A 13,599-nucleotide genomic window follows, 5' to 3' on the forward strand; every position below is an offset into this window, starting at 1 on the left:
ACTGAACTGTGAGGAGAGATTGAACTCCTGCCAGAATTGGCAGTAATGTTCCAAGCCACAGTCCTGCTGGTGCCTCACTAGCAACCCTGGAGACTCCAGGTCGTCCTTCATCCTTGCTGGTGTTCCCTGTTCGACTGCCTTCTTCCAGCATACAAGTGCTAATGAGAGTGAAGAGACGGGAGGAACTCACCAGAACTCAGTTCCGGCACCTTTCAGATGGGCACCATTGCCATTTTAAGAGAACAAGGGAGGTGTTCATGGCGAGTTCTGGCACCTCTTTTTTCTGGCACTGTCTAACATGAATGTATTTTTTTTTACAGATCTGGGGTAACAGAGTTTGGAGGTGTAAGGACACCCATAACTGCTAGAATTGTTATGTAATGTTAGAAATAAATAAATGGTAGAATTTAGATAATATTTACAATATTGAAGGGAAGATGTCAGATGTTAGATTGAAAAGGCAGGCTAAACCAGAAAATTGCATGGGGAGAAGGTCCATCAGGGAGTAATAACTGAACAATGGCCAGTCAATGGGCAAATAGAGCTGGGAGGGGGAGATTACAGGAAGTGTGATTTCACACAGTAAATAACGTGTCCTTTTGAAATTTAGAGGCCATCTTGACAGACTGGGATAGAAGCACAGAAATGATGCCTGGACTACAGTGCTGCACTGCTGGGAGGAACAAGCCCCTCTGGAGATGTACTGCTCTGAACTCTCTTCAAAGTAGACCCAGGTCTAAAATATGTGTACAATAAACCATATTTCTTAAAGACACTGGTCTCTGTTGTGTCTTGATTTCCCAACAGAAATACAACCCTAGGTGAGTGCTTGGAACCCTTTGGAGATTCGGGGTGGCACACAACCCTTTTATTTTAACAATGCAATTTTGATAAATGGGTAATGGAAATTGTTCCAGTTTGGAAACTGATTGTATATGGATAACAAGTAAGTACTACTGCTTTTCTGAATGAGTCCCATGACTTGTTTCCAGGAGAATTCAAGTATCTGATCAGCCCTGTAGCCAGCCTTCTCTGTTAGGTGAAGCAGTCACATTTCTAGGTGGGATATTTTTTTGTAGAAGAGTGAGGTACATATTGCCAGGCCATCCACACTTACTGGTGGACAGGATGTGAGGGCCAGGCCAGGGGAAGTGAAAGGCCTTTCCCCTTTATAATATATAAGCAGCTCTCTAAACTCTTTCTCCCCTTTCTGTAAATTACTAAGCCCTTTTGGATCTATGGTATTACATAGGTTCCCCACCACACCCTTGTTATGGGCTTCCTTTTGATGCATGTGTATGTCTCAGGTTTTGTGTGTTGTCTGCTGAATGAGTCAGGGTTCCTCTGAAGTTAATGGTAATTTCCTGGTTTTCTCTTTATCGCCTTAATTCTTGTAGGGGCAGCAGATGCTGCTGGGCAAAATGCCCTCATTCCTAGACATGGTTAATGCAAATTACTTAAGCGACAAGCCCCCAGCAGCCTCAAACATTAGAATTTCTGAAACAAGGAAGAGCTGATACTTTTGTGATGCTATCTTCAACTGACATTGCTTCTTAATTAAAAAAAAAAAAAGTAACTGATAAGGATGATTGTTTACTAACCAGATCATTGCATTTCCCAGCTAATTTTCAAGTAGACTTTCTATAAAAAAATTAAATAACACAGTAGCTAAAAACAGATTACAATTATTGCTCACTGAATAAAACTGCATCAGTATGTGCTTCTCAATGTTGGCAAATAGGAAAATACCCCCTGATCTTTTCTCTTTCTTGTTCACTATCTCTGTTGGGTTCCTGTATCCTTCCATCCATGGAAGGCATTTGATCCAGTGGGGGACCCCTGCAAATGGCAGCGTGGGGCAGCAGCAGCCACTTGGCCTTTGTTTGCCAACATCCCTGTTGCCTACCAAGGACAGAGAGGGGCAGGAATGAAGCACTAGTAGGGTGAATGCACACTGGTGCAGAAGCTGCCTGGTGGGGGAGGGGAGAAATGAAACTTTTGCCAATCCCCTTATCCCCTGCAGCCCTGGTACCATGTCCAACACTGTCCTCAAGGGGGGCTTAATTTATCTGCTACCTACAGTGAGAATGGTCACAGGGTAGGCAGCTGTTGCAGCCCATCGCTCTAAACACGCAACACCTGAGTTAGGCAGATGGCTGTTGGGGAACTCTTAGGCTGCCCACTGGGGAGTGGCAGATATCCCCCCATCTGTTTATCTGAATCTTGGCCAATCCGGCAGGGTCAAGTGGGTGGGGCTTGGGACCTGATAAAAGCGGTCTGTGTCTGATCTCGGGGTTCATGGTGCAGAAATGTATGATAACAGGTTACCCTGTTACAGGGGTCTAGTAGGAAGTCTCTGTCCAAAAGCTGTGCGGCAGATGGGCCATATAAAGCTTCCTTCAGTGGTTGGGAGGGTTATCCATGTAGACTTGTGGTTTGCGAAGGACCTGTTAATCCTGGGCTTGACCCTGTCATGAAACAGCCCTCCACCGGGGGGGGGGGGAGAGACTTTGAAGGATATTCACCAGGGGTTTACCTCGCCTGGGCCAGTTCACTCAAGCGGAGATCGCTCTGTGGGCCGGATTGCATCTGTGCCGACACAATTTCTGGCATCTGCACACGTGCAGATGTGATTTCTGGCGCCGCAGAAGTGAGTCCACGCTCTGTGCTGTGCCGGTTTAGGGCAGTGCTCGGGGACTCGCCGAGTGGGCAGCTCAGTTCGAGGGTGGCTCGTGGGCCGTTTAAACGCCCCCCGTGGGCTGCTTGTGGCCCATGGACTGCAGGTTACTGACCCCTGATATACACCCAATGCCTAAGCCAAATCCAACCTACATCTGAAATCAATGAAGTTATGACCAATTTTTAAAATCAAAGAAAGTTGTCCTGTCCAGTTTGTTCACCTTCATTACTGAGGCCTTGCTCTCTGGAGGTGTGTGTGTGTCACTACAAGTGCATCTGCAGGTAGTACACACCAAAACGCTACCATCTCGTTCTTTTACCTCACTCTCCCGTTTGTGTAAAGTTTAAAATATTTATATGCTGCTCGCCATGCTCACGTTTCCAGATGGTGCATAATGATAAAATGTAAAACAATAAAATAAGCAAATATACAGTATAATTAAAAAAACAATAAATGTTTTAAAATAATGAATAACCAAAAAATTCTTAAAGGCCTAGTGTCTGGCCTCACATGTCAGAAAACACCAAGGTGAATAGAAAGGTTCTCAACATATACTGAAATGGTAAATGTGTTGATTATGGGGCCTTGTTTCTGGGGACATAGATTAGATCTCAAGCTCATATCCATTGTCTAGTAGTAGTAGTAGTAGTAGTAGTAGTAGAAGAAGAAGAAGAAGAGTAGTAGTAGTAGTAGTAGTTTGGATTTGATATCCCGCTTTATCACTACCCGAAGGAGTCTCAAAGCGGCTAACAATCTCCTCAGAGAAGTGTGACTTGCCCAAGGTCACCCAGCAGCTGCATGTGGATGAGCAGGGAAGCGAAGCTGGTTCACTAGATTACGAGGCTACTGCTTTTAACTACTACACCACACTGGCTCTGTTACTACCCATAAAGGGAGGATGAGATATGGAATCTCAAGGGTGCACACAAAGTATTATTAATAGTAGCACTTCCATACAAAACCTTGAACCCCTAGCTATTAACTCAAAATTACAGTGAAAGCTAAATAAGCAGCAGTGAACAATTCAAGGAATATTGTAGTAAAACAATCCAGATGGCTCAAACCATCATGCCACTCAGATAAAACAACAACAACATATACATATGCAATCAAAGCAAGACAAGTGAAATAATATAATTGCATAAAGTACTATTGCTTCCTGGGGCATAGGAATAAAATGTATGTTTCTTGGAAGCCTTCAAGAAAATACCAGGCAAGTAGATAAATGATCTATACAGTGACTATCAAAAGCCAAAAACCCAAACCACAGGTGCAAAGTGAGAGAGCAATCATTTCTCGGGAGCACTGGAGAAGTGACAAGATATGTCAACTTTATGACACAACCTGATGTATCCCTCCTGAGTTCTTGCTGTTTGCTTGGTTATAAGAGGAAACATTTATTCTGTCAATTTTTTTTCTAGAGGTATCTCGAGTAAGGGGTGGGTGTAGAACACTTGTCTTATGAAAATCAATTTGCCATGAACTTTGAAACAAGGATTAAAACAGCAGAAAACTATATTACCATCAATACTGTGCTGTTATCCTTCAGAAAACAGCAATGCTGGGCAACTAGGAACATGCCCTCATCTCACCCACCTGACCTGAGGAATTTTGGTACAGTCATACCTCTGGATACGTAAACTTCGGGTTGCAAACGTGGCAAACCCGGAAGTATACCCGCACACGCATGCACAGAAGTCTTCAATCGCATGCGCATAAATGCTTAATTGCGCTGCGTGTGTGAGCAGAAGGGCGCCTCCGGTTACGAAGTTTTTGGGATGCGGCCAGGCCTCCAGAATTGATCCCATCCATAAACGGAGGTACCACTGTAGTCTTAAATTCTCTTCAGGCATACCTCCTTACATGAGAAGTGGGGAAGGGCAGATGTGCTCCCTGGTCTTGTTCCCTGCGCTGTGTCAACATCATTGCTCCCCCAGGCCTCTCTGTATGTCTGCAGTCGGAAGCCTTTCCTAATCATGTTGACTCCGCGTGCAATTTAGAAGCTTGATATCCCATGAGTAGAGTGGACTTTCTGCTGCAGAAATATAACCCCCCCAATGCATAGAGAACTATAGGAGCAGCAAAAGTGATGTTGGGGAGCGTGAAGGAGACTATCCCCATGCTACTCCTCAGATAGCTCACCTGCAGTGGAACCCCTAAGCTTGCTTCTGGCAATATTTAGGTAGCAATTCTACTATTTTGATAGGCAGCAAAATGCTGAAGCCCCTTCTAGGTATTTTCAGCATCCCTTTGACTTCCAGACATATGTGCAAATAAGACATGATATAGTATCAATTCATATTGTCAGAACACTTAATTAAACAAAAACAAAAACTACTTGATTGGCTGGCAAAACATTTGGTAAAAAGGGAAGAACTCGTAGAGCTCATCTGCATCACTGCTGTTCAGTATTCTCAGCTGCAGGTTTCAAACAGCTCCCACCGGTACCAGAGCCTAAAGAATTTCAGCACTGAGCAATAATGTGTTCCCAGTGTAGTAAGGTTAACCATCTGTATTCTGGAGTATATTACTTTATACAGTCCACATGTTAAAAGTTATGTTACAGTTTTGCCATGTTCTCTAGAAATATAAAAAGCCTTTTCATCTTAAACTGAAAACAATAGCAAAAACAAACGAACAACTTTTTAAGCCCCCTTTTTTAATTTGTCAGGACAAAAATAAATACATCACATCAGTTTTAAAATAAATAAATGACTAAGATATGGGTGACTTCATGCACAACCAATAATCCTCGAAACAGTATGATGTTTATTCATGTAAACCATGTTTTGATAAAGGAAAATATATGCTCTCGTTTTTCAAAAAGATCTTGCTCAAGTGAATTTCTATGCACAGAAAAGTTCAATCACGTGCCCAGGAGGAAAAATGTGTGTGTCCCAGTTCAGCTATAATGGTAAAGAACGGTTTATGAGAACCATGATTTAACAAAATCACTGCCTTGTTCTCTGGTTAAAAGCTCAGTACCATTAAAAGCTGTATTACTAGCTGAAGATCACCAAGTGCAGCTTTTTCTACCATGTTTTTACTAGCCTTACAGCTGCTAATGGCAAGAGTCCTGCTCAAAAATACAGTTCCTATAGGTGATCACCTTTATATACAATGGGTTGGAACCAGACAAATGTATGTGTAATGAGCTTAGTTAGAAGCCCTATTCCTGTGACCAGTGCGGTCAACCTTTAAAATTCTGGTGATTGGAGGACCCTTCTGGATTGGTCAGGGAATGTGTAGGGAATGGAGAGAGAAATGGGGATGAAATTAGATGAAATCCCCCTTAGCTGTGAAACCTGCTGTTTCCAACTGACCACAGTCAATAATTAAAACTGTTTTAAAATTCAGTAAACTCAGACAACAGTCTACAGTAAAATACAGAGTCAGCAGCAAAATAAGCCTGGTGGTAGCACACTCACATTAACCACAAAACTTTATATGTTAAAAAGAAAAAACCCACCCAGCTAAAAGCTGGCTGTGAATATGCCCAATGGGCCACTCCCTTTGAACTTCATTTGTGTGTCTGCAGGGTGAATTTCATAAAGGACTTATTCCACTATATTTCATTTCACTTATTTTTACCCTGTGGTTAGATTTAGTTGAAAAAAAATAGAACTACATTGAAAATGGTACAATATACAGCTGTTCTTCCTCAATTAGCATTCTCTCTTGTTGAAGACTCAACGGGAATTACTAAGACCCAGGATGAGTTTCTCAAAAACAAGACATGGCAGATGAATTTAATTTCCCCCCCTTTTTATGGAGTTACAAGCTTGGTGGATTAGGGGAATGTTGTGGACATAGTGTATCTTGATTTCAGCAAGGCATTTGACAAAGTCCCCCATGATATTTGTGTGAGCTGGTAAAACATGGGTTGAACAAGGTAACTGTTACGTAGATTTGTATCTGGCTGAATGACGCATTGATGCTTTAGTTAGCAATGGTTAGCCAAAGAATTATAGACACCGAGAGACAAGGTGCCCCAACTACAAAATTTTAGAAATAAAGAGATATATAGCTATACCTGCAGCATCTTTTTTCTTGTATCAAAAAATGCAAGAAGGACTTTTACACTTGCCAGAAGCTCAGCTCTGCCCTCGCCGGTTTTGGAAGGATCCTCTAAAAAAGTCCCATATGACCAGAGAATTTGCGCTTGTCCTTTGGGGGATGTAGGAAGCCCTGAACACATATTTTTTAGATGTCCCTTTTACGATGAGGCACATAGAGAAACCATTGACCCCCTGCTGGTGAGGATTTGCTGACCTCCCGGCAAAGCAAAAATTCGATCTTCTCCTGTTAGGCAAAGACCCCAAGATGACCCAAATTGTCGCCAGATTCTGCGCACAGATCTGTAGGCGCAGACCATCCCCCGATTCAATCTAGTTTGTTAAGATAATTCCCAAACCCGGATTCACGGGCGACTTTGGGTCATTTCTCTAAGGTAGTCTATTTTAAAGTTTTTATGTGTTTATATGCCTATTGCACTTTTAAACTTAAAATCTATTGTTGTATATTGTTTTAAATGTTTGTTTTGCTATTGGGACTGTAGTTCCATTTGTGTTTCTCAAACTGGTCTCTGACCGTAATAAATTTCATGTTCATGATGCTTTAGTTGAGATTCCTGCATTGCAGGAGGTTGACTTGATGACCCTTGGGGTCTTTTCCAATTCTATGATTCTACGACGGTTGTGATATTGTATGCGATATTGTATGTAGCAGATAAGTTATGCAAAAAGTCTACTAGACTTAAAAAATGGGCTGGAATCCAGTGCTGCCACTCCACTCATGGAATAGCTTTGATCCAGCAGAGACTTCCAGGAAAGTTAAGAGGAAAGAGGCAACTTTTGCTGATTCCTCCTTTCTGCTTCAGCTCCCTGCGCCCCTCCAAATCTGCTCAAGGTCAAGGACATTCCAAAATAGCATGGAAAGTGGGACAGGGTGCTCCATGGGGAAGGAGGAATTGGATTAATTTATTGTATTTATATTTATATCTAGTATTGCTAAGGCCAATAGCTAATGCAATTAATACACAGAAAGAACAGGAACTAGGCGACACAAAATAAAAAAGGAATTATATACCATTTCCTGAATTAATTACTTCTGTCCATTAAAAGCTAACAGCCATTATATTTTGAATACTTTCTGTCCTTACTACCCATGTTATTTATCCTAGTCACTACTTTTCTTAGTCTTCACCAAAACGTTAATAGTGGTCATCATTCTCCTTGCTCAGCATCCTTCACTGGGCATTTTATTTAAGCATACTTGATTCCTTACTGCATTGATTAAATTAGTCCACAGGGTATAAGAAGGACATTAGTTCGATTAGACTGCATTCTGGAACCGCCTCTAGGTAATGGTGCCTAAAAAATGGAGTTATGAGGTCTACTTTAAAAAACAAACAAACCCCTAAGTTCTATCAAATGCCATACACTTACTGCAATTATGATGAGTTCTAATTGCAGTTTGATGAAAGAAATTGGGTGGTCTTGTCAAAAAGATTGTCTTTTCCTTTGCATCTATAAAATGATCATTTTGAGGATTGCTCGGAAACACGTTGTAAAGCTCCTTATGTAGCAATTTTGCCATATAAATGATAATTTATAGGTGCAACCTGAGCAAAATCATGGCCCATACAAGCCTGGAGGGGAGAGGAATTATGCCTCAATGGCTAGTCCCTCCTGGTCAGAGACAAGAAATCTAACACCTGATTACCATTTAGAATAGTTGGAAGCAAAATTATCAAGCCTTTCTGCCGCTTATAAAATCTGATTAAGTATTAATGCTTCCTTTGCTATAACAGCTAGAATGGAACAAAATATGATGGGATTTTCAGGAGTAATACCCAGTTTACAATCTCACACTCTGCGTGAAGATATGCAATACTATTGAACTGATTGTACAGCAAGTTGAGGACCCACCGCAGGGCACTGTGGCAGTCTCTCTCTCACAAACCTGGAGCTGGCCCTGCCAGCAAACTTGTTTCTTAGACCCAGGAGAGTCATCATCACTACATGTCATGGACAGCTTTGCTATAGTTATCATATAGGATAAAGAACTGTTCTCACAGCACAGTGGATAATCAGCCTGTGTGCACAGAAGAGAACAGAAGATTTAGCTGAAGGAAGAAGCTGAAGTCAGGCAGGGGACCATGAGGCTAAGGACTCCTGAGAGAAGCCAAGAGCTGAAATCGCTGGCTGGAGCTAAGGGTTTCTGCAGGGAAGAACATGTGTCCCAAGAAGCAACCTTCAAGACAGCTCTGAAGCCAAGGGTCCATGAGATTGCTGAGCACCTGAGGTTGTTGGATCCTGGTAAATGCTTCAGAACTCCTGAAAGAACCTGGAGAGACTCCAGAGGGAGTCCTCGGTGCCTAGCTGATTAATGTTAACTGGGCAGAGGTTGCTTAGGGGAAATTGCTGTAGGTTTGAAAGAAGAAGAGTTTGGATTTGATATCCCGCTTTATCACTACCCTAAGGAGTCTCAAAGCGGCTAACATTCTCCTTTCCCTTCCTCCCCCACAACAAACACTCTGTGAGGTGAGTGAGGCTGAGAGACTTCAGAGAAGGGTGACTAGCCCAAGGTCACCCAGCAGCTGCAGGTGGAGGAGGGGGGAATCAAACCCGGTTCACCAGATTACGAGTCCACCGCTCTTAACCACTACACCACAATGGCCTCTCTAAAAAGGGGGAAGGAAAGGGGAAGAAAAGGGGGAGGTACTGAATCACTCAAGAGCAAAATTGTTAAAGAGAAACCTTATTTTGAAACTATTCTGAGTGAAAGAAACTTACTAAGTTCATAGTATCCATGTTTATAAGAATTATTTTGAAATAAAATATGATTTACTTTGTTTTACCATTTAAAGTAGAAACTGTGCTGTTTTGTCCCACAGTTACCCACAATTACTGTTAGGTAAACAGGGGCACATAATTGACCTAGTATTTAAATGTATGGTGGCAGCAGTAAATGAGCGAGAGCCAAGTAAAAGGTTATATCTTAAGCAAAGAAAACAAACACTAAAGTGTGGGATTACTTTCGACAAAACAGTGGTAGCAAAGAGGGGTTTCCTCACAGCTTGTGGCAATAGTTCCTCCATAGCTCATTGCAGATAAACTTTATTAAAGCTGCAAAACCCTAAACATACTTCCTGGAAATACGTTTCCTAGAAATCACTTGTGTTTATGCAAGTGGATGTGCAACAAGATTACACCCAAGCTTAATGATCACCAACCATAGCTGCATAGCATAAAGAAGTCTTCACAAGATGCTATGAATCTCTGCTGAAAAAAGTTCCACAGCATGGGACCAGCAACACTAAATGCTTGAATTCTGATTGAGGCCAGTCTTGTCTTTGTAATACATGGGGCAACTAACAGTACTCCACTGGATAAGCTTAGTGATCAGGCTAGAATGTAAGGGTTCAGAAAGTCCTAGAATGGCTGTTGTATAAGTCTCCTCCTGCAATTGGCTGCAATTGAATATCATCCTAAGTCATAGGTGCCAACTCCCTGAGGCCCTGGGTGCCTGAGCACTCACAAAATTATCCATGAAGGGGGCCAAGCACCCACAAATTTCAATGCCAAGGCCATGCACATGGCATGGTACCCAAGGCTCCAGGCACCCACGGTTGCAGGGTCAAGCTGGCACTCCTGTCATAAGTGTTCTTTACAGGCTTAAGAGTTTATATGAAAACACGTGAAAAATATTATCCATATTTTATTCAGTAATGTACTAGAAGCTGCTTATAATTGTTGCTTTCTCTGGAGCATCATGAAATTCCCTTGCACTGTGACTATGAGCTTCCCCACCCCCTCCTGAATAGGAAAAAAGCACAATGGATGATTGATTTTTAGTTCTCACAGATGATACAATGACAAATAAGAAGCCAGAGCAATTTAGTCTGAAATATCCTTTTCAAAGGATTTAATGCATTAAGGAGTCAATCTGCTTTCTGCAAACTATCCAATGCAATGCTAATAGCATTATAAACAAACAAAACTCCAAATAGAGTACTGATTAATTGTGTGATATTATCATTGTGTAAACAAGAACACTATGGTGAATGCTTAGATTAGCCTCTGAAAGGTAGCTTTTGGTGTAGATGAATATATACAAGAATATTATAAAGCCATTCTTTCAAAGTGTTTGATCTCATTTTCAGTATTGTTTATGTACAAGACGACATCTCTGCTGTTTAAGAACAAGGGCATCTCACTATCACCACCACCAAAATAAAAACAATTTACATGAAACGGGCCTCGTTGGAATACTTTTCTTTATATTATTTTCTTTTTATGTATTGCATTGCATTATCTTTCTATAAAAGAGTTTGGATTTTATTGCTCAATATGTTAAAAACCTCTAATGAAATTCTATACAAAGCAATACACATACACGCTTATCTCAGATCCTTTTACCCATGGGTTGGCAAACTAAGGGCCCCATGGCCTTCTGGATCTGGCCCACAGACAGTCCGGGAATTGCTGTGTGGATCGCCAGCACGGGCGTGTTCTTTCCCTCTCCCTCACACTGCAGCGGCACATCCTCCCTCCCTCCTGGCTCCTCCCCGCCCTGCCTAGAGGAGGAAGGGGGCTGGGCTTTGTTGGTGCCAGCAGCAGCAGCAGCAGTGCTCAAGCGGCTGCCATTTTAAGCAACCCCTCTCCAGAGCCCTTTTGCATGCTGCTCATCGTCCCTCCGCTGCCGCTGCCAGCCCCTGCCGCTTGCAAGATACAGGTAAACAGCAACTGGTGCTCTTGCATCATTTTATTTTTCAAATTGTAGCCTGACCCCCCACAAGGTCTGAGGGACAGTGGACCGGTCCCCTGCTGAAAAAGTTTGCTGACCCCTGCTTTTACTGGTATGCTGGAAAGTCTGGTCTACAGACTAATTGGTTTTTCCCTGAGGGGCATTGCAATGGGGTAGAGGGAGAAACAGCTTCCACTGCCATCTCTCAACTTCAAAACTTTCATAAAGAAGAGAAGAAGAAAAGAAGAGAAGAGTTTGGATTTGATAGCCCGCTTTATCACTACCCGAAGGAGTCTGAAAGTGGCCAACAAAGTGCTTGACAATAAATGTTGGAAATGTAAAGAGACTGAAGGTACATTCTTTCACCTTTGGTGGACATGCCCAAGGATTAAGGCTTTCTGGGAAATGATTTATAATGAAATGAAAAAGGTATTTAAGTATACCTTCCTGAAGAAACCAGAGGCCTTTCTCCTGGGCATGGTCGGCCAATTGGTGCCAAAGAAGGATAGAACTTTCTTTCTGTATGCGACAGCAGCAGCAAGAACACTTATCGCAAAATATTGGAAGACACAAGATCTACCCACTCTGGAAGAATGGCAGATGAAGATGATTGACTACATGGGACTGGCAGAAATGACTGGTAGAATCCGAGACCAGGGGAAAGAGTCGGCGGAAGAAGATTGGAAGAAGTTTAAAGACTACTTGCAGAAATACTGTAAAATTAAGGAATGCTAGAAGGATGTTGGATAGTAATTAAGTGGTTTTCAACTGTAACGCTTAAGAGATAGAAAATAAGGTTTTGAGATAAGTAAAAGATCTAATGGTGAGGATTTGCTGATCAAACAATTTAAACTGGAATATAAGAAAGGGTGGTATGAGGAGGTCTGGAAAGTAAGTTAAAAGAAAATAAGTAAATGGAACTTATATGTGTGTTTTTTTCTCTCTCCTTTTTTTCTTTTTTAACTGTTTTTACTTTTTGCATTTTTGTATTTTTGTTTTTTCTTCTCTTTTTGTTATAATGTATTAACTTTGAAAACCTTAATAAATATCTTAAAAAAAGAAAGAAAGTGGCCAACAAAGAAGCAGCTACCAGAAGTGCTCTTAAGGGGGCCTCTGACCATTTTAATTCTCTGTATAAACAGGGTTAAACCACAGAGCCTAGGACTTGCAGATCAGAAGGTCGGCGGTTCGAATCCCCACGACGGGGTGAGCTCCCGTTGCTCGGTCCCTGCTCCTGCCAACCTAACAGTTCGAAAGCACGTCAAAGTCCAAGTAGATAAATAGGTACCGCTCCGGCAGGAAGGTAAACGGTGTTTCCGTGTGCTGCTCTGGTTCGCCAGAAGCGGCTTAGTCATGCTGGTCACATAACCCGGAAGCTGTACGCCGGCTCCCTTGGCCAATAAAGCAAGATGAGCACCACAGCCCCAGAGTCGGCCACAACTGGACCTAATGGTCAGGGGTCCCTTTACCTTTACCTTTATAAACAGGGTTACAAATTGTATTTGCTGTGGAGTAACTTAGGATGCTGCTCATGGACCTGTTTTTTTTTGGGGGGGGAAGAGAATTATTTGAGGTTTGAACAACCAATTTAATATCTGCAGTTGTTAAACTATAGGTGAGACTGCCCACAAGTTATCTTAAAAAAAAAAAAAGCAATAGATATAATCATAGTCGCCTCTTCTTCTTTCTTAGCAGTGTAGTACAAGGAAAGGAAACTTGTTTTTAGAATAGCTTCTCTCCTGCTGCAAAACCAGCCAGTCTGTACAACCCAACTGCCCACATAATTCTTCCCTTAACCTTCTCAATATGTGTCCGCTGTGAAAAGCAGCTTCTCTTAGTCCTTGGCCTGAAGGTCTCACAGCTGTGGTTAAGTGACCACAAATCACACAGTAAAAGGGATAGTAGCATTTGAACTATTGGCCAATAGACCTGAAGGCACGGTTTCTGATAAGAGGAGGATCTCTCTTCCCATTGTTTTTAGTCTGTTTAGCAATATGAACCTAACATTTAATCTCACTTGGAAATCCAGCCATTTTACCTTTTATGCTGACTGGCAGCTCCCTCTGTTTAGGCCTTAGGTGTATCTGAAGCATGAACTGTTCAGCAGCAACTGTTCTGAGGTTATTCAGGCATATATATATATATATATATATATATATATATATATA

The 13,599-nt window shown here is 42.0% G+C and overlaps 1 protein-coding gene across 25 annotated transcripts in view; it reads right to left on the reverse strand.

Annotated features, from left to right (window-relative positions):
* The window catches only part of PTPRD (protein tyrosine phosphatase receptor type D), a 1,160,352-nt gene that overhangs the window by 703,239 nt on the left and 443,514 nt on the right, over positions 1–13,599 (reverse strand). The window lies entirely within an intron of this gene.

This window comes from Podarcis erhardii (genome assembly GCF_964252035.2).
Source record: "Podarcis erhardii genome assembly, chromosome: 17".
In the NCBI taxonomy this organism is placed as follows: Eukaryota; Metazoa; Chordata; class Lepidosauria; order Squamata; family Lacertidae; genus Podarcis; species Podarcis erhardii.